Here is an 18,564-nt window from a genome sequence, read left to right as displayed (position 1 = left end):
AATAAGCAATCACATCCTTAATATGAACCTGCAAGGTCCTGCATGACCTGGTCCCTGTCTGTCTGTTCAGACTGATTTAGTGATGTGTGCTTCAGCTGTGCAGCACTTCCTTGAAAACACCATGCTTTCTCCTGTTCCTGGCATTGCACATGCTAATTTCTCTTCCTGGATGCACTGCCCCCAAGTCCCCCCAGTCCCATGCACTCCTACCTATTCTTCAGCACACACTTTATTTCTTAGGGAAAATTTCTCAGATGTTCATGATGTGAGGAGACAGTTCTCTGGATTTCTCTCATTTCTCATTCATCTGAGCTTCCTGAGCAAAGGACATGCTTAAATAGCAAATACTCTTGGAAGCTAGAGATGGTGTTTTCCTAGAGACTTTTAGAGACATACCTTCCTGGAGCCATTTGCTCACATTCCAGAGTAGTGATGACATTTCCTCCTCTTCCCCAGAGATTTGCTTACATTACTCTCTCTTTCTTTCCAGAGAGGTGTATGAGCAGATGAACAGCCTTATAAGAGCCAATCTTCTAAAATTCAGGGTTCCTCTCCTGTGGTGCACCTTACCGCATAAGCAGGTAATGTTGGTCCCTCATCCACAGCCTTGTGGAGATTGGGGGGTGGAGGAGCTATACAAGAGACTGCCCTGGCTGCTGTTTTTGGTATAACAAAGTATCCATGTTTCTGACCCAGGAGTCTTGTATCTTCTGTCATTATATGTATGTAAAATTGGCAGGCTATTTTGTTAACTTGTGAGCTAGATAAAATTTCAGGCCCTTTACAGTTTCTGACTTACCATATAGCTGATCACATGTCCTTTATCATAGAGCACCGTGGCCACCCATTTATGGCATATATCACAATTTTACATTTTTTTCATTGATTATTTGATTAATGTTTATCTCTTCCAGTAGAAGGGTGGCACGTTGCCATGTTTTCTCCCTATTGTTTCCCTTGACCCTAAAATAGTGCCCAGCATTCAGTAGGAACTCAAGTATTTATTTGTTGAAAGTGGAGGAAAAGGTTAATTCTAATTTAGAAGGCGAGGAAAGGCTTACAGAGAAGAAGGCATTTGATGTGGGCTTTGCAGTGGAAAATAGTTGGAAACAAATGCACGTGCATTTCTGGTGGTGGAAATAGCGCAAAGTCAGGGGATGGAGTGGTGTGTGTCTGTACCACCAATTCCTTGTGGCTTAGATGTGAACAGTGTGTGGGGGACCATAATGAAAAAATGAGTATTTTTTTGGTAACTATGAACCCCATTTCTGAATATAATAAAGTATAGAAAACTCTGAAGTTTGGTGGAAATGAGAGTTGACATGTCTATGGAGGTTTAATTTTAGTAAGGCCAAATAGAATCAAGAAGGGAAGGACTTACATGATTTCAGGGGTTAAGTCCTTTTTTTTTTTTTTTTTTTTTTTAACACTGCTAGTGAGGAAATAGCTGTATATCTTAAATCGTTTGTTTCTTTTTCTTTGGGGTTGATGGAAGAAGGAGAAAAATGTTGACTGAAGTACTCTTTCTTCTTTTGAGTTTCTAAACTGAATTTAGTATTGGTTGATCCCAAGGTGTTTTAGAACCCTAAGAAGCAAAAAGCATATTGTGACCCCAAACAAAACAAAACAACAAAGGATAGAAGAAACAACATTAACTCCAGTTTCTCAGTGAGAAAGTGGAGATGGGCACTCTGTAGACTGTGGGCTTTCCTATGGACAGTCCCTGCTCTGTTCTTGAATATTTCCCTGAGATCTAGGGTTCTTCACAGAAAAATGGTGCTGCTGTGCTCCCCAGGGCATCGTGGGACAGCTATGCAGTAGCTCCTCCAGGTGCAAAATTAATGTGCAGATTGAGCTTAATTTGAACATCTCTGACTGAATTAAGATTGCTTTTGTGTCTTTTATTTGTTCACTTAATTCAAAAATGGAATTGGGCATTAGTAAATTATCTTTCAGAGATTCTTTTAAGAAAAAATTATAAGAATATGAAATCATGTCTCAAAAACCTACAAGGAAATCTTTTCTCAGAGATTGTCCTCAGTAATAATACGTACAAAAATCATCTTTAATCAGGCTGCCATGAGTAAACTCAATTCCTTTTTAATATTATAGGGGCCTTGTTAATTCTTGAATTCTACTGTACTTAGTTATAATCCCAGGATTTTTTGACTCACATAATTCTGCTGCTTGTCTTTGGCCACATATAGATAGCTATGCCTCCTGATAGTGTGGGTGACTGTATATGACTTTTCCATTTCTTTTCTCCGTTGATGTTGCTATGAGTGTGCCTGGCTTGATTCTAACAACGTTCCCCCTGCCCCCCTTTCTCTACCGTTGTCAATTATCTTCCTTGGGGGGAGCCTCCAGATGGAACAAGCCGGTTAGAGTAGTGTGTAAAGTGTATGCAGATCAAGTATGAGCGATGGCCTCGGGAGCTCTATCAGTCAGGATCAGGCTGGCCTGCACATCAGAGAAAAACTCATACTAACACCCACTCAAACAATACAGATGTTTGCTTCTCACATAAGATACATGTGGAAGTAAGACATTTAGGGCTGGCATGGGGTGTTGACAGATTTTAAATGTTTTTTTTTTTTTTTTTTGAGACAGAGTCTTGCTCTGTTGCCCAGGCTGGAGTGCAGTGGCATGATCTCGGCTCACTACAACCTCCGCCTCCTGGGTTCAAGTGATTCTCCTGCCTCAGCCTCTTGAGTGGCTGGGATTATAGGCGTGCGCCACCATGTCCAGCTAATTTTTTTACTTTCAGTAGAGACGAGGTTTCACTATGTTGGCCAGGCTGGTCTCGAACTCCTGATCTTGTGGTCTGCCCACCTTGGCCTCCCAAAGTGCTGGGATTACAGGCATGAGTCACTGTATCTGGCCTTTTTTGTTTGTTTGTTTTTTGACTGAGTCTCACTCTATTGCCCAGGCTGGAATGCAATGGCACGATCTCGGCTCACTGCAACCTCTGCCTCCGAGATCCAAGCGATTCTCCTGCCTCAGCTTCCCGAGTCGCTGGGATTACAGGCACGCCACCACGCCCGGCTAAGTTTTGTATTTTTATTAGAGACAGGGTTTCACCATATTGGCCAGGCTGGTCTCGAACTCCTGACCTCAGGTGATCCGCCCACCTTGGCCTCTCAAATTGCTAGGATTACAGGCATGAGCCACCGTGCCTGACTAGATTTTATGTTTTAGAGACGGCTGTAACAATATCTTCTGCTTTTCCTGAACCATGATCTTGCCATTCCCTGTCCTCCCTTTTCCCAGAAGTGAGTCTGAGACCTCATCCTTGAACCTATCTTTGGAGAGCAGATCACAAAGGGCTTTATATGGCAGCTAGATTCCAAGATCAGAAACAAGCAGATGTTGTAAGGCATCTGAGGAAGTCCAGGCCACATTGGGAAGCCAAGTGTTCTGACTTAGAGCAGCAGTTGAGATCCCAGTCATATAATAAGCATTAACCTCTGCATATGTGAGTGAGGAAGCCTTCAGATGACTCTAGCCCCATATGAGAAGCCCTGAGCAAGAGCTCCCTAGACGACACTTGGAATTATGAGAGAGAATTATAGTAAATGATTGCTATTGTTTTATGCCACTACATTTTAGGTGGTTTGTTAATCAGAAATATAAGATTGGAATAGGGGCTCAAGATATTTATCAGTGACCCAGGCTCCTTCCAGCTGTCTGCTGTGTTATCTCTGGCATGCAACTTTCATCCTCATGTTTTAAGATGCTGCTGGTGCTCCAGCCACCCCACATCTGCATTCCAAGCAGCAGAATGGAATTATGAAAGAAGAAGAGTGTACTTCCTCACTTTTAGGGAAACTTCCTGAAAGTCCTATACAACATTTCTAGAATTTAGTGGCCAGGATTTAGTCACATGGTCACTCAGCAGCAGGGGATAATGAAAAATGGATCTTTTATTTTGGGCCATAATGTACCCAACTACAAACTGAGCTGTTTGAGGAGGAAAAGAAGCACAGCTATTGGATTAGACAACTGTTAGTTTCTGCATTGAGGGCTTTCTCAGGAGCCAAGGGCATGAGCTTTAGTGCACAGAATCCAGCACTATTTTACTGCATTCTTGATATCTGCAGATAACAGTTAGATGACTTTTATGCGCAGTTTTTATTGTAACTGGAATTTCACTCTTCTGATTCTGGTATTTCTGGGTTGGTATGGTAATTAAAAAGCAATGCCTGATAACGCTCCTCAAAACTTCCTATGAAAATAGCCACAAATGACTACAAAAATGTTAGCACAAAAGCTATAAACCAAGGAGGAAACAGAGTTGAATCTATATAGACCGTATTTTTACTGAAACATGGTTGGGGTTAGATTTTGAAAAGCACTCTATGGCTTTATATCCTCCACTCACTGAACCAGAATATTATAGAGCGAGAAAACGGTGACTAAGGTCAATATTCACCTTTAAACCTGGGACTCTGAGTCCTCTCCAGTCAATGAATCAGGTAACTGGCTTTTATTTGCAAGACAATTATCTGCTGAACCAGTAATAATTATACTATGTTTCCTAGATCTCCTGTCCTCCCCCGATGACTTTTTCCCTCTGATATCCATTGAGAGGCCCATGTCCAGAGTACAACTTCCAGGATTCAATGTGGCTGGCATAATAAGGGAGAGGACAGGGCCGGGAGCAGTGGCTCACGCCTGTAATCACAGCACTCTGGGAGGCCGAGGCGAGTGGATCACGAGGTCAGGAGTTTGAGACCAGCCTGGTCAACATGGTGAAACCCCATCTCTACTAAAAATACAAAAATTAGCCGGACATGGTGACGGGTGCCTGTAGTCCCAGCTACTCAGGAGGCTGAGGCGGGAGAATTCCTTGAACCCGGGAGGTAGAGGTTGCAGTGAGCTGAGATTGCGCCACTGCGCTTCAGCCTGGGCGACAGAGCAAGATTCCATCTCAGGAAAACAACAACTAAAAAAAAAAAAAAGAAGAGAGAGGATGGGTCATGAGGAGGTGCATCCTGGGATGCCTCATTACTTTAGGAAAAGAGCTTATAGGCAGAGCTGAGAACAGGAAGAGAGGCCAGACCAGAGAGAGCTGAGATGTGTGGTGGGTGGTGGGCATGGCTCTTTATGAACAACTCTTTGCTGAAAAACTCAGAATGCATCTGGAAGAGTCCCCCAGATTAATGCCTGGAGGTGCTACTGCAGGACGAGAAGCTGGGCTTACTAACCTTATCTCTAGGTCTAGACCAGTAGAGGAAAGTATCTAGTCCCACAGTGCTCAGGAAGGTGATAAAGGACCCCCTCAACTTCCCCGACTCAGTGTGCAGAGAGGCAGAGAGAGCTCATCTTATTCAGAGAGCAGTAGACAAACAAAATTCCCCTAAACTTAATCAGATGGAAAAAATTTACAAACAAAAACCTTACCCAACTGATATCAAATATTTATTTATTTCTTAAAGGATAAAGATAAAGAAAAAGAAGCCTTATGAGTGCTTCTCAAGGCCATTAAAGATTCTGTGTAATCTGTTGCCGTCCCACAAGTACACCTACAGGCCTGTGTGATGAGAACTGATGTTCAGCATGAGAACTCACAGACACTGCAAGATTTTCAATCAACAAATATTCAATTATGTTCTCTGGGTTCTGTTTACTAAAGCAGGGAAGCAGACATATAAAAAATGGTTTTCCATAATAGGAATTGGTTTTAGTTTCACAGACACTGTACTCTCCTGGTTGTATTTGTTTGCTAGTGTAATTTAAGCCCTTACCAGCCAGCATCTAGGATGATGTAGAAAATATTGAACATTTGCTTTTAGATGATCTGAAAACAGAATAACATAAAATGAGTATTTTATTTTTAACCACTCACTCTACAGTCTCTAATTCTAGCCTTACAATCATCCATCCATCCATCCACTTATTGTTATTGTGTGTACTAGCTTTTAACATAGATCAATAGAAATTAACTGTGATAGAATTTACTGCATTACTATTCACTTTATGTGTAACATTCAAACATTTCTACTTAACGATGATAAGAAGGGTGATGAAGTAGATAGTTACCATTTGCTAGATATTGTCCTAGATGGTTTACATGCTTATGTGCTTTTAATCCCAATAGAACTATGAAGTAGGTATTATTAATTGCCCTCATTTGATAAGTAAGGAGAGGTGAAGTCACTGAAATATGGCCCTACAGTCAAGAAGGGGTGGAACTGGGACTTGAACACAGGACTGTGACTTTAAGGGCTACTCCCTTTTCTACATACTAGCTATAATCCTTCAGTTTTGAAAATTTTTAGTTAATAATTACAGTTAGTGTGCATATTATACTTTATAATTTGTAAAGGATGTATCATCTGCATCTGCTTCTCTTGCCATTCCCAGGACTAGGTATTAGTGGTCTTGGCCTCATACATAGGTATCCTTATGTCAAATCTAGTGCTCTTTCCACTGTGGGAAATCACAGCAAATGCTGTTAGAGCTCACCCTATCCATTCAAGTCTTACCATTTCATCATAGACCAGCTGAAGTCAACTGCCAATCTCACATCCCATTCACCGAAGGCTTTTCCTGGCTGCTGGAGCCAATCTACCTACATGCTCAGCAGACTTAAATTGCCAGGTTATTATTATTATTATTTTTTGAGATGGAGTCTCACTCTGTCACCAGGCTGGAGTGCAGTGGCGTGATCTCGGCTCACTGCAACCTCCACCTCTCAGGTTCAAGCGATTCTCCTGCCTCAGCCTCCCGAGTAGCTGGGACTACAGGCGCCCGCCACCACGCCCAGCTAATTTTTGTATTTTTAGTAGAGACGGGGTTTCACCATGTTGGCCAGGATGGTCTCGACCTTGTGATCCGCCTGCCTTGGCCTCCCAAAGTGCTGGGATTACAGGCGTGAGGCTCTGTGCCCGGCCAAATTGCCAGGTTATTAACACCTTCCTGTTTTCCCCTACGGCACCCATCTACCAATCACTAATGGCTGTTGTTGTATACATACCCTAGATCCCTCACCCTGGGTGGGATAATTCTGACTGTGTGTTCTTCACCTAGGTTTTTCTCCGTAGCAGCATTAAGACCCAATTGCTCAACTATTGCGTAGACAGAAAACCAAACACCGCATGTTCTCACTCATAGGCAGGAATTGAACAATGAGAACACTTGGACACAGGATGGGGAACATCACACACCGGGGCCTGTTGTGGGGTGGGGGTAGGGGGGAGGGATAGCATTAGGAGATACACCTAATGTAAATGATGAGTTAACGGGTGCAGCACACCAACATGTCACATATATACCTATGTAACAAACCTGCACGTTGTGCACATGTACCCAGAACTTAAAGTATAATACAAAAAATAAAAATAAATAAAAAGATCCAATTGCTCATGGGGTAACCCACTTGATTACACATCCTTTATTATCTGTCTTCTCCTCCCCGTCTCAGGTCCCCATGCCCCTACTCGTGTTTTCCTTCACCTATCAAATAAATTACTCGCACTCAAATTCCTTGTCTCAAGCTCTGCTTATGGAAGAATCCAAACAAAGATGACTATTTTGTGTGACAGTCCCTTATATGCTTTACCTGATACTTCAGGGCTCTGCTATTTTCTCTCTTTTCTCCTGAACCTGAAAGCAATATGAATATACAGCTTTTCCTTCATGATCCCTAGGCTCTTGTGTGTTTTGGATTCCAGTGGGATGTTAATGAGATTGACCAGCCCATTCCATGGTCTACTGTGAGAGACCTCTGGGGCCAGGGCTGGGCTCATGACTCAAAGCTACTCTGGATTTTGGTGTACTCATGTGGCCCTTACCAATGAATCATTCATTCTGACTCTGAATTGCATGCTCTCTTGAGGTACTTGACTGTCTCTTTGAGCGTAGGTTTGGTCACCCATTCAAACTGGTGGCTGTCTTGAAAGCAGCAGCTGTCTCACCTTGATTTCTCCTGGTGCTGCACGCTTTGCAGGTACTTCTCATTTGCTTGTGTTTTGAAGTATATATACTGTTTTCAATTTGTAAATTATTCTACACACGCAGTGTGTTTCCCTTTAATATCTATGTCACAGCTGGAATAGTTGTTTATTTATTACATGAAAAAAAGTTAGGTTGAATTTCTTTAATTCCAACTTTGTGTTAGAACTAAATTCAGATTGAAGTTTATCTTGACACTACTTAGGGAAAAAGAGGGCCTGTTAAATTACCATTGGCATAAACTAGCTTGTCTAGGAAAGATTTATGTACTTAAGAGAAGCTTTTCTTTTATTGCTTAAGCTGCTATTGCACATTTACAAGGTGAGCAGATCAGAGACTTACACTTTGTTACAATAATTACAAATCATTCTTTTCTATCTCTAACCCAGAACTTTTACCAGGTGACATTGGTGTTTGAATGAATGAACATAGGAGGATTCATTCACTGGCTGGGGTGTATGAAACATCTCTGCAGTCCCTTCGGTGTCACCCTGGGCTGCCCTACTGGAATCTGGACTCTGTCTTGTCATTTTATCTGTGTGTTCTCAGAGAAGAAGGGAGTAGTGGTTAAGCATGAAACTTCCCATCACACCCATGGGTGGTGTAATAGACACTTTCTGGGTGGCTGCCCAGCTCACAGTAATTCAACCTGCCCTGACCCACAGACATGGACTCCCAGCGGCTATGTCTGGTCCAATATGACCTTGTTTTCTTGGCAGTGGCTAGATTTGTTCAGGGTATCCTATGAATGTAAACTGGGCCACTTACATCTCTCTCCTGGAAATTTTGGAATTTTGAGCTAAAAACACTGGACCAGGGAGTCATAAAGATTGAGGGGCGTTAATTCTAACATTCCAGAGGAGTAGTTCTCAATCCCTGGCTATGCACTAAAATCAGCTGGAAAGCTTTTAAAATATACTTATTCAAGGGCCCTACCCCTTGAGATTCTGATGTAATTTATCTGAGTGGAGCCAGTGCATTACTTTTTTTTTTTTTTTTTACACTTACCCGTGTGATTCTATTATGTAATCAAGGTTGAAAATCAATGCTCTACAGGAAATTACCCTTCAAGCCCCTAGAGCTTTATGAAATCCTTCCAGTGTCCTTCCAATAAATTCATTCTCCCCCTTTCTCCTCTCGTATGTCTCTGAATCTAGCCAGAGTTTGTATTTATTCCTTATTACTAGAAGAACCTTAATACTGATGATGTTGGTGTCAGGATTATCATCTTTGGAATTCTTTGTGTTTATGGAAGCATGCTGATTAGCCACATGACTCTCCATTTTGCTATTATGCATCTGAGTTTTTAAAAATTGTTATTTGGGCCAGGCATGGTGGCTCATACCTGTAATCCCAGCACTTTGGGAAGCTGAGGCAGGCAGATCACTTGAGATAAGGAGTTCAAGACCAGCCTGGCCAACATGGTGAAACCCTGTCTTTACTAAAAATAAAAAAATTAGCCAGGCATGGTGGCATGTGTCTGTAATCCCAGCTGCTCAGGAGGGTGAGGCAGGAGAATCACCTGAACCTGGGAGGCAGAGGTTGCAGTGAGCCAAGATTGAGCCACTGTACTCCAGCCTGGGCAACAGAGCGAGACTCTGTCTCAAAATAAATAAATAAATAAATAAAATAAAATTGCTTTTTGGGGTTTTCCAATATTTTCCTTTTCCTTTTTTAAAAAAATTAATCAAGATATTTAATAGATGATAGTGCAAACTATAATTTCATTTGAATACAAATGTATGCACATGTTTCCAACAAGTTATCTAGCAGTTACTACAAACAGCCTCAAGGACCTTAGAATTATATTTAAAAACTCTATGGCTGCAATTTAATTCTAACAATCTTACTTGCTCTCAAGAGAATATTGTCAATTTCGAATAAGAGTCACAAACTCCAAAAGACCGGTGGAGTGGGAATGAGGAGTGGGCAAGAGAGGTACACACAGGGTTGAAGAGAAATACAGCTCTTTAGGAAACCAAAATCAGATGCATTATTACAGCTAAGGACAAGGAAAGGTCTATGACTTTTAAAAAATGGCTTTTCTTCCAGTACCATACAAGTCTGACAGAGAAATGTGGAACAAGTCACCTGTCTTAAAAGGACAGAGATTACATTTTCAGACACCTTCATCTGCAAACAAGTGGCCCTTCCATTGAGGATTCAGCAGTGAAGTTATTACATCTAGCCCAGAAGCTAAATGTTGGATTTGCAAATACAGTTTATTTTGTGTAATTCAACATCATAAACAGCAGGCATCTGCTGCTCTGCTTACTGCCCCCTGCCCTGGCCAGTTTTCCCCTCCCCTGTGCACTCTGTAGAGGGAGCAGTGATGCAGCCCTACGGCTTTGAAGTGAGATGAGTTCTTCTAATTCCGCTATGAGCTCATTCTTGTCAAACTCTTCCAGACCCTGCGGGTCTTGAAATCGTTGTTAAAATCTCCTCTGCAAGTTCTTGCTGGTCAGCAACATCCTGCATTAACTCCTCAACTCGACCTGTGGCCTCCTGGGGGTCAGGCTGCCCTTGTAAGTCTTACTCCCTCCCACCCCAAACAGCTTCCTGGATACCTGAACACTGATTTGGTTGCTGTTCCAGTGTCTGCTTCCAGACCCCTCCAATATTTCTTAAAGAATATTTCATTTCTTTAAGGTTTTCAGGGACCCATTCTCTTCCCTTATTTTTGCTTCATATTTTTATGCCTGCGTAATTCTTGTCCTACTGGCCAGATTGTAGCTTTTGGGAGTGAACAGTAAGAATGGAATGCCTTGAATTTGCATTGGGTGAGCTGGAGTTTAAATTTATTTTCTTTACTCTGTAAGGCCCCAATTTGTGTGTGTGTGTATTTTAGTAAGAATGCAGTGCCAGCCTCATACCTTAATGTACTGTAAAATGTCTCATTTACCTGTCCTCTTTTTTTGGCTGTTTCTCCTTTTCCTTTTTTACACCTATTTGCTCTACATGATTCCAAAAAGATGAGAAACAATTTATTTGAGCTTTTGAGTTGCTTATTGTCAGTCTGAAAAACAATTGCCAATAAACTGTATTGATTCATATCATTAAACACACATGGACTCACACATACACACACGATCAAATTTTAGTGTGACCAAATTGCAAAATATGTCTTCAGCATGGTTGCCTTGTCAGTGACCAGCTGAGACTGCTGATACAGGACCCAGCATACGTATGCTCCTCAGCTGTACTGACCAGCTGGCATGTGGCACCATGCTGGCACAGGGTCCTGTCAGTCAGCCCCACAGGCATGCCATTCACCCAGAATTAGAACCAAAGGGAAGATCTTTTTTTTTTGCAAACTGTTAGCAGAAGTGACCTTTCCCCAGTGGCTTAGAATAATTTTGTAAGTGTGAAGGAGAGCCATTTATTAGCATAAGTTATTCAATAGCCTTATTTAAGGCTAGAACCCAGTGATTTTTAATTGAAAATATTGGCTGTGAATTGCTGGAAGGTGTAATCATGTTATTCCTGTTTTGAAATTCCATTACACAGGATTGAGTCAAAGAGCATCCGTGAGTCACCTGAATTTCTCTCCTGGCCAGCCGCACATTTGATTTTGAATCATTGTGCTGCCTTGGATCCAAGGAGAGGCCCACTGTTGTTTTCACCTCTAGCCCTTGTCATCCTCTCTAGTTCTGTTTTAATGATGAGGGATGGTAAACTGGTCTGGGAATCAAGAGATGAATATTTGGATTACATTTCTACTGCAATGAGTTGCATGACCTGTGATTAGATAGGCTGGGATTTAATGGTAATTCACTGAAAAATTGCCATACCAGTTATCACCATGTCACCCAAAGATGTCCAGTATTTAGGATTTATCATTCATTTAATACTCACAACAAACGAAACAAAATACACTCAAGGCCAAATCCACATCTGGTTGGGAATCCTAGTATCTCTGTGATGGGGGTAGGGTTAAACTGTTCCTGGCACATTTTTCTTTGCTTTCCTAGTCTTGATTTCCTGCTTCTGTTAAGTTCTTATTCCCTGTTTGCATCTCACCTCCTGGCCACTTTCTTTTCCTTCTATTTTTGTCATTAATTCCATATATGGAAGACAACTTTGTCTTTAATTTTCCACCAATTTCCTTTTACCCAAGACAGTGTATCTTGCAGATTTTTACTGAAAGTCTGGCATAAAGTGTGTGTATGTGTGTGTGTGGGTGGGTGGTGGTGCTAGAGGTTGAATTGCATATTCCCCCAACCCCAAATTCATGTGTTTATGTTTTACTCTTCAGTACCCCAGAATGAGACCACATTTAGAGATAAGGGTCTTTAAAGAGGTAATTAAAGTTAAATGAAATAATTGAGATGGGCCCTAATTCAATGTGACATGTGTCCTTACAAGAAGAGGACATTTGGACATGGACACGCACAGAAAAGAACATGTGGAAACCCAGGAAAAAGCCATCTCCAAGCCAAGGAGAGAGGTCCCAGAAGAAACCCACCTTGCCAACACCTTGATCTTAGGCTTCTGGACTCCAGATTTGTGTTGTTTAAGCCACTCAGTCTGTGGTAATCTGTTATGGCAGCTCTAGCTGACTAATACAGCAGAGTGATCTCAGAATAGAACACTGCATGGGAAACAATTTAAAATCGAAGAGTAGCCATCTTTATTTTAAAGATCTTTTGGCTTCTCTCACCAATGAAAATTTCTCGTGGCCAGTTTTTCTTTTTAAGATCTGGTCTTTTTTTTTTCATGTTGTCAGTGTCTTTCTTTTCCTTACTCCTTATCTCTCCCCCATTCTACCTCTAAGGAGGAAGAACTCTGAAATATGTGAAGGAGGAATGGGATTTTTTGGGAAACATATAGTTAGATGTTGACGATTGTGTTGGCACTTACCTGACCATAAAACAGTACATGTAGAACACTTAGCAGAGTGCTGAGCTCAACAAATACAAACTGCTATCATTAAGTCACCATCCCACCAACGGGTGCATTCATGGGTGGAGAAAAAGGATGATAAATTGATGAAGGTGCCCAACCAGCCCATGTGTAAATATGAAACATAACCACATTTCCTTGAATATACCAATGGGGAAGGCAGACCCTTCTCTTTGAGTGAATGCCGTCTCTTTCTCTTTCTTTTAAATGAGGTCTGCTCTCTTCACTTCTTGGCATGCCTCCTGTTCAGGTGCCATCAGGTTCTTTGAGGGCCTGGTAGCACCAAGGTGGGCCAAGACAAAGAAGCCATTGAATGAATGTCTTAAGTTTGCCTACAGAACAGATCAAGATGTCCTTTTGTCTCACAGATGCTCCACCCAGCTTATAAGGTAGAAGAAGAGAAAGGAGTTTGGGGCAGATATTTTAGTTAATAATAAATAATGTTTGTGTGTATATGTGTGCATATTTTAGGTGACCTGGTGTGGTTGTAAATGGTAGGATAAGATTCAAGAATACGGAAATCTGACCCTTGTCACTTTTACCACAACCAAAGTAAATCCTTTGTTGTTGTTATTTGGGCATAAGTAGAAGCAGCTTATTCTAACTACACTGCTGGCATCAGCTCATTTCAAGACAGATCAGCATGGCTGGGCGCAGTGGCTCACGCCTGTAATCCCAGCACTTTGGGAGGCCGAGGCGGGTGGATCACCTGAGGTCAGGAGTTCTAGACCAGCCTGGCCAACATGGTGAAACCCCATCTCCCCCATCCCTACTAAAAATACAAAAATTAGCCAGGCTTGGTGGCAGGTGCCTGTAATCCCAGCTACTCAGGGGGGCTGAAGCAGGAGAATTGCCTGAACCCAGGAGGCAGAGGTTGTAGAGAGCCGAGATCGCGCCATTGCACTCCAGCCTAGGGAACAAGAGCAAAACTTCGTCTCAAAAAAAAAAAAAAAAAGACCAGCGTGTATCATTGCAACCCCCTTGGCTGGGTTAGCCTCATTTGTGACTTGAGAATCATGGGTAAAACTGTCAAAAAGAAGCCAGCAGCCAGAGTCACCTTCCTTAAAGATGTGCAATCCAAGAAGATGACACCTCAATTACCTAGGGCAAGAGAATTCCCAAGTTACACCAGTCTACCGCCATTAGGGATGTAAGTTGTGCAACAATGTCGATAAATTCTGGCATTTAATCTTGATTTCATCTCCTTTGAAAGCTTTCCCTTTCATATGTAGTTAATAAAAGGCATTGAGGAGAAAATGCCATTCAGGCCTTGACTTTTTGCCTAATGTGAATCCTTACAGTTTCTCACCCAGAGCTTTTAGGGGGTAGTTATTAATTACACATGTTATAGATTATACAATCAATATGCCTGAATTCATCTAAATTATCCCATAATTTGATCACAGAGTAACTCAGTTAACAAGGAAGAAATAACTTTTAAATGATGTCTAATTATCACCCTAACCACCAGATGTCAGTTTTTAAATGCAGGTCACAGATCAAAAGGCTTTTTTTTTTTTTTAACAATTGTAGGGGAGGGAATGGTGCCTGGTGAAGGAAGTTCAGCAGTCATGGTACATGACTTCCTGGGGAGTATGCTGGGGAATTACAGCAGAGTGGCAGGGCCTTCATTTTGGTTTGAACAAGGCAGACTAGAGGATGGAGCTTGTGTACTTCATATAATAGTCATACTCTGGGGTGACACTGACTGGTGTATGCCTGGGCCCCAGAAACCGTTATAAGAGTTCCTAATATATGCTGGGTTGAATTGAATATCTCATGGAAGTATTGCTTTACAGGTGATGGAAGTGGAGGCGCAGTGTCTGTGTAGATGAGCAAGGTTTCCCCTGTCTCTCTCTGTCTCTTTCTCTCAGCAGTATGATCACACACAGAATAGCAAGGAACCCAGGGACTTTCTCACTTTCCAACAGAGTCCCTCAATCCAATTACAAAATAAAATTCTAAAAGCTGACTCTGTGTTATTATTTCTCAAATATGTCCAGATATTAACATTTCAGTGGCTAATGGGCAATGCTACCTTTTTCTTTTTGAAACAGGGTCTTACTCTGTCACCCAGGCTGGAGTGCAGTGGCACAGGAACATGGCTTCCTGCAGCCTCGACCTCTCTGGGATCAAGCGATACTCCCGCCTTAGCCTCCCAAGTAGCTGGGACCACAGTCACACTACGCTGTCCAGCTAATTTTTTGTAGAGATGGGAGTCTCACCACGTTGTCCAGGCTGGTCTCGGTGTCCTGGGCTTGAGTGATCAGCATGCATCAGCCTCCTAAAGTGCTGGGATTACAGGCATGAGCCACCACACCTGGCCTATCATTTTCACTGTCATAATTCTATCCGATAAGTAGATAATCTACTTTGTGAAAGTACCTCCTTCCCCAACCCCTCTGTTGGATCGATAAAGCTATTGTCGTCTGCATGAAAAAAGATGTAGCCTTGCGATAAACATTTTGTTTTGCTAAGTAGGCCCTCATGGATAAATGGATGTGTAGCCTGACTTTCACGCTCACTGGGATGTTTTGAAAAGCCACTGCATTTCAAAGATGCAGAGTAGTGTGGTGAACAAAAGTATGTGTGGTCTTTGAAGTTGCAGGGACCTGTGTTTTAGTCACAGATTTACTACTAGTAGTACTGTTACTACTACTACTACTAATTATTATTATTTACCTTGGGCAAGGTGAGTTGAGGGTAACACGTAGATTATAACACCTGTTTCCTAGAGTTACTGTGAAGATTATATGAAATATTGCCACTAAAGTGCTAGCACTTGGTAGGTCGCCTGTTGAAATGCCATTAAGGGAACGCTGCTGAAACTCCCTTTACTTGTGAGATTTAAAAAAACTGGCTGAAATCAGTTGGAAGCCATATGGCCAGCCCAAGTCTGTACAGAATGAGCTTGCTGACGTCACAGCCCAAATTTCCACCATGTTTCATACTAACTCCCCCTGAATTTGCACGTGTTCCACGAGGTAGCATGAAGAGATAACTGCGCATGCCCGAGGACTTTCTAGCCCTCTCCTTTCCTTCCACCATCACCTAGTAATCTCAGAACCCATCCCCTGAAACTTTTCTAATGAAATGACTGCCTTAGAGCCAGCAAGGACAGACAGATTTGAACTGCACTCCTGTCTCCTTGTTGGTTGACCTACGGTAAAAACTTTTATTGTCTCAAAAACCCAGTACCGTAGTATTCATTTCTAGTGCATCAGGCAGCGAGCCCCTTTTGCTCGGTAATAACAGGCACTTGCAGCTATTACACCGTCAAGCATCACCATCAACATCGTCCACCATCCAATCAATCTTGTCTTCTCAGTCCCATGAGCAAATTAAATCAATTCCTGAATCAACTCCTTCCTCATTCTGTTCCATCTTTTAAACCAGCAGTCCCCAAACTTTTGGGCACCAGGGACTGGCTTCATGAAAGACAATTTTTTCCATGGATGGGAGGTGGGTTGTGGGGAAGGGATGTTTTTGGAATGAAACTGTTTCCCCTGAGATCATCAGGCATTAGTTAGATTCTCATAAGGAGCAGGCAACCAAAATCCCTTACATGTGCAGTTCACAATAGGGTTCACGCACCTGTGAGAATCTAATGCCACTGCTGATCCAAAAGGAGTTGGAGCTCAGGTGGTAAGGCTGGCTGGCTCACCTGCTGCTCCTCTCCTGCTGTGTGGCCCAGTTTCTAACAGGCCAGTTCCTAACAGGGCCTGGGCCTGCTGCACAGGGGTTTGGGGATCCCTGTTCTAAGCCACACATGTTCTTCTAGCTATAGAAGAACCTCACCCTTACTGCAGGAATAGGCCTCTGTTCCACTTTATGGTTGCTTAGCAACTGTGCTAAGTTTCTTTCTTTCTTTTTCTTTTTCTTTTTTTTTTGAGATGGCGTCTCGCTCTGTCACCTGGGCTGGAATGCAGTGGCGTGATCTCAGCTCACTGCAGCCTCCACCTCCCAGGTTCAAGCAATTCTCCTGCCTCAGCCTCCCTAACAGCTGGGAGTACAGGCGTGTGCCATCACATCCAACTAATTTTTGTATTTTTAGTAAAGAAGGGGTTTCATCATGTTGACCAGGCTTGTCTCGAACTCCTGATCTCAGGTGATCCCCTACTACCCTCTGCCTCCCACAGTGTTGGGATTACAGGCGTGAGCCACCAAGCCCGGCTGTTTCTTTTTTTAAAGCTCTGGGAAGTCTTTTATTTTACTTTATTGTATTTTATTTTATTATTTCAATAATTTTGGGTGGGAACATTATATTATTCTTTTTGTTTGTTTGTTTTTTGTTTTGAGACAGAGTCTCACTCTGTCACACCCAGGCTGGAATGCAGAGGTGCAATCTGCTACCTTCACCTCCCGGGTTCAAGAGATTTTCATGCCTCAGCTTCCCAAGTAGCTGGGATTACAGGTGTGCATCACCATGCCTGGCTACTTTTTGTAGTTTTAGTAGACAGGTCTCACAATGTTTTCTAGGCTGGTCTCAAACTCCTGGCCTCAAGTGATCCTCCCACCTAAGCCTCCCAAAGTGCTGGGATTACAGGCATGAGCCACCACCCCAGCCGAGAGTCCATTATATCATTCTTATGCCTTTGCATCCTTATAGCTTATCTCCCACCTACAAGTGAGGACATACAATGTTTGGCTTTCCATTTCTGAGTTACTTAGCATAATGGTCTCCAATTCCATCCAGGTTGCTGTGAATGCCATTGTTTCATTCCTTTTTATGGTTGGGTAGTATTCCATGGCCTATATATACCATATTTTCTTTATCCACTTATTGATTGATGGGCATTTGGGCTGCTTCCATATTTTTGCAATTGTGAATTGTGCTGCTATAAACATGCATGTGCAAGTGTCTTTTTCATACAATGACTCCTTTTCCTCTGGGTAGATACCCAGCAGTGGGGTTGCTGGATCAAATTGTAGTTCTACTTTTAGTTCTTTAAGGAATCTCCATACTGTTTTCCATAGTGGTTGTACAAGTTTACATCACTACCAGCAGTGTAAAAGTGTTCCTTTTCACCACATCCATGCCAACGTCTATTATTTTTTTATTATGGCCATTTTTGCAGGAGTAAAGTGGTATCATATTGTGGTTTTGATTTGCATTTCCCTGATAATCAGTAATGTTGTGCATTTTTTAATGTTTGTTGTCCATTTGTACATATTCTTTGAAGAATTGTCTATTCATGTCCTTAGCCCATTTTTTGATGAGATTATTTGTTTTATTTTTCTTGTTTATTTGTTTGAGTTCCTTGTAGATTCTGGATATTAGTTTTTTGTCAGATAAATAGTTTGCAAATATTTTCTCCCACTCCGTGAGTTGTCTGTTTACTCTGCTGATTATTTCTTTTGCTGTGCAGAAACTTTTTAGTTTAATTAAGTTCCATCTATTTATCTTTGTTTTTGTTGCATTTGCTTTTGGGTTCTTGGTCAGGAAGTCTTTGCCTACGCCAATGTCCAGAAGATTTTTTTCCAATGTTACCTTCTAGAATATCAATAGTCTTAGGTCTTAGATTTAAGTCTTTGACCCATCTTGAGTTGACTTTTGTATAAGGTGAGAGATGAGGATCCAGTTTCATTCCTCTACATGTGGCTTGCCAATTATCACAGCTGCTGCCCTAGTTTCTGACTTTTTCTTATATCTGCCTTTTCTCCCCAGGGAAGGCTCTGGAAGGCAGGAACTTGCCTCACCCTTAT

General features: G+C 42.0%; 1 long non-coding RNA gene across 1 annotated transcript in view; it reads left to right on the top strand.

The window, feature by feature from the left end:
• The first annotated feature begins 477 nt into the window (after positions 1–477).
• The window catches only part of LOC134739203 (uncharacterized), a 48,253-nt gene continuing 30,166 nt past the window's right edge, over positions 478–18,564 (top strand). Inside the window, exon 1 of the long non-coding RNA XR_010125789.1 lies at positions 478–581. This is a non-coding gene — a long non-coding RNA (uncharacterized LOC134739203). The remainder of the gene's footprint in view (positions 582–18,564) is intronic.

This window comes from Pongo pygmaeus, chromosome 2 (assembly GCF_028885625.2).
Source record: "Pongo pygmaeus isolate AG05252 chromosome 2, NHGRI_mPonPyg2-v2.0_pri, whole genome shotgun sequence".
NCBI lineage: Eukaryota > Metazoa > Chordata > Mammalia > Primates > Hominidae > Pongo > Pongo pygmaeus.
Note: the sequence above shows the minus strand (reverse complement) of the source record. Positions and strands in the feature narration are given on the sequence as shown.